The following is a 3,686-nucleotide window of genomic DNA, read 5'->3' on the forward strand; positions in this document are numbered from 1 at the left end:
TTTTGCACTTGAAGAAATGTCTCATTACAGCTTGGTTAAAATGTGGAAAATAAAATGAATGGGAGAGAATTACTGGGGAAAAAGTGTTTGATACAGAACTGAAATTATGTGTACTGCCATCTCTTTTTTGCAGCAGCAGTCCATTAAATAATATTTTTGTAACACTAGAAGTAAGTTAATTGCAGGGACTAGTTTTCATTCATTTACTCTGTCAATAGTACCAGATTTGCTGACATTTCAGTCTCAGCCGCTTTCTGACATTGCACACATTAAAAGGTCTGAATCCCAAAACACTCAGTAAGTTTATGGCCATATCTGGAGGGAGAGGAAGATAGCACTGAATGACCGTATACAGTAATAGAGATATGAACCCCACATAGTTATTGTTTATGCACCTAGTAAGAGAGAAGGGAGAGGTCACAAGCATCTTGTTATATTGTCCTTTTCTTTATAGAAATGTACCATGTAATGGCTAGTAATAAAAGCCAACCAGACAAATTCCTAAAAACAGTGTTGTGACATTTCTTCAAGTTGACATATTGTACACTGAAACGCCAGAGATTAGAAGAAACAGATGAATCATGCTTTGTTTGTGTGTGGTATTATAGGGATTATTTTACTGGGGGTGAGATGCACCATATGAAGAGAATGTTGTGTTTAAGGTGTAGTTGACCTTTTATACTTGTTTTTTACTCCAACCTGTGATGGCACTTCGCAGTGTAGGCCATTAAGGAGCTTACACTGGTCCTAATCCCAGTCCCAAGTTATCCATCTAACTACTAGGATGCACAGTCTAAGTTGCCATAATTTCCATCAATATCCAATCACCATAATTAACATTTATGTGCTCTTTAGCAGATATCTGATGATAGACGGTCTGAATTGGCAAAAACCTGAAAGCCAAGGTCAAGACAGTTATATTGACTGAGAAGGGTTCATATTACATTGTCAAACTTTAACAAGTTCGAACGCCATATGGTCAAACTCATATGTTCGAACTTGTAAAAGTTCGAAAACTTAATTTTTTTTTCTTTTTTTTTTAACTGACGGTTGTAAGCAGAGGGTCAAGCCCCCCTGCACCCCCCACACAACCAGCTCTTTAAGTATACCAACTCTGAGATCGCAGTACACTGCAGTAAAGGGAAATCTTCCCTTTCTGCGCCGTACTGCATTGAAGTGCGATCCTGGAGTTGATATTTCAAGAGCGGGGGGAGTGGGCGGTGCAGGGGAACTTGCCCCCCCTTCATACGACCGTCAGGTAATTTTTTTTTTATTTTTATTTTTTTACATTTTCAAACTTTTACAAGTTTGAACATATGAGTTCGACCATATGGCATTTGAACTTGTAAAAGTTTGACAATGTAATAGGTGTCCGACTGAGAATTTTTTGTAAGCATAAGTGTTTTTGCATCTCAGGGATTTATAAATAATTTCATTCATCAGTGCCATTTTGTCTTTTTATACACTACTGTGTTATTCCCTTAAAATAATCTAGTTTTAACTATTTTCCCACTCTTTATTTTACTCTTGCATCCCAGCAGCTTTACTAACAGTTGTATTTTTTCATTCTTTATTTTAAAGTAAAATAAGTGGTCTAAAAAGTTCTGAATGGATGTAATTGAAATCTCTTCCTTGGGGAAGAGAATATCGGTATTGTGTATGTTATGATATTGTAAAGATACTCTTCCCACTTGCTGAATGGGAGTTATCTGTAGAGTGGAATTTAATTCACATAGTTTAATTTTGCATATAATGGGTGTGTAATGAGGAAAAAACAGAGAACTATGGACTCTTGCTTGATTGAAAGATCAGTGCCGTCATGCCCCATTGCATCATTAGATAGACAGTGGTTGACACCAGTAAACCTTATTTCCCTGACAGAACTAATCTGGACCAGTCTGAAGGACATTGATTATAGTATCTTTGTCTGATTTTTTTGTCCAAGTCTTGGTGATGCCAGTTGCCTGAAATTAGTTTAGCAACTACAGATTTATGGCAGCTGCAGAAGTCAACCTGAGTCTTCCTAGCAGAGGTAACAAAATAGAAATGAGGAAAGGAGGCAGGGTATCTATCACTATTATGCCTGCAGTGTCGACCTTCCAGTGTATCAAGAGTGATACATTATATTTGGTGATTCGTGGTAAAGACGTGGGTGTGTCTACAATACAACTTTTCTGTATTTAAGCACAGTATTGTCAAAATAAAACTTAAGCCATGAACCACACCCTGCAGAGTGTTTACCAGCCTGAATAATACAAACAAACAGATGCCCCACAGGGATACGTAAGTCACATGAGGGACAAGTACTGGCCAAATGATATTTGGCAGGGGGGTTAAATGACAAGTTACATACCCAGGCATTGCACTGGCAGGGATGTGTGTGTGTGTGCTACAGGTAATGGACAACCCTTGTCTACCTTTCGACAAATTACAGGGCTTGCCTGCAAAGGGAGTTATTGGCTTGAGGAAACATAAGTGTGGAGTTCACTGAATACACTGCCTGCTTGGCTCAACAAAAAGCAGCAGTATAGTTGGGACAGGAGTATAGCACCATTCCTTCCAAAGGAGGGAAACCCCAGCTACATGTCACAGACTATCCATGTTATAGGGAGAAGCTGTCTGATGGCAAAAAACACTGATACTTTGTTTAGAAGGAAACTACACACAGTAAAGGAAGAGTGTCACCTGTCTGACAGCATAAGAAACACAATAACTGCTGCAGAACATACAGTATTCACCAAGCCGTTGTACATTACCATTTGCCCAGACAGTGGCCAACATATTTGAGGCTGCATTCACTTCACACAGGTCAGCTGCAGACATAACTACATCGGCCATGAAGGTTGCAGTATGTCTGTCAAAGGATAAGCCCTGCAGCCCAAAGTAAAGCATACACAGGGTGATGGTGGCATGGAGTGGTCAGTGAAAGACCTACGAGTTAAGCTTCAGGAACTTTCAATCAGCACAACAGCCCTCAAGATCCTGCCACTCAGGAGTGATGACATCAGATGTGCGGGGATAACCTAAAGCCATGAAAAATGACAAGATCCTGGAAAATAGATAGTATATTCTGGACTTTCTCCTCCACGCCTACAGCTTTACGCAGTCCATACAACAGTACAGTAGAATGCCTACATTGTCATTCTCTGGCTTGCGTCTTCCTAACCCAAAGAATGGAGGTGGTGGATAGAACCAGGTAAGTGGCCCTGAAGGTGATGGCTAATGGCAAGGACATCACCTTTTTTCCCAGACTAACCAAGCAAGACTTTGAGCAGGAGGCTGTAAAAAATGCATGTCCTAGGCGTCTCTGCCAAATGGTAGCACATGCAACTTGGTCAAATTGTGTGGCAGGAGATCCACAGATTTAACCTGTCACAAGTGTATGGCTCTTTACATAGTTAGGTAAAAAGTTCACAGCCTGGAATGTGTCCCTCAGAAGTGCCACTCACCATAGAGGTAGTATTTTACTCCCTGCAAAGAGCGTCAAGATTGTTTGTAAGTGGTTCGCTGAAAACTGTGCTTTCGGCAAATGGCAGAAAAACAGATGGGAAAATAAGTACAGACCTGCCCCCCCCCTCCCCCACAGCTTGCAGTTGCTGTGCTAAACCAGGGCTTGTTGGTGAGACAAAATAAAGTAGAACATCGGCATAATGAAGATCATCTTGGAGAAGCTGCGCTCATCTGCA

Source organism: Protopterus annectens, chromosome 2.part2 (genome assembly GCF_019279795.1).
Source record: "Protopterus annectens isolate FY-2018-M chromosome 2.part2, PAN1.0, whole genome shotgun sequence".
NCBI classification, from domain to species: domain Eukaryota; kingdom Metazoa; phylum Chordata; order Ceratodontiformes; family Protopteridae; genus Protopterus; species Protopterus annectens.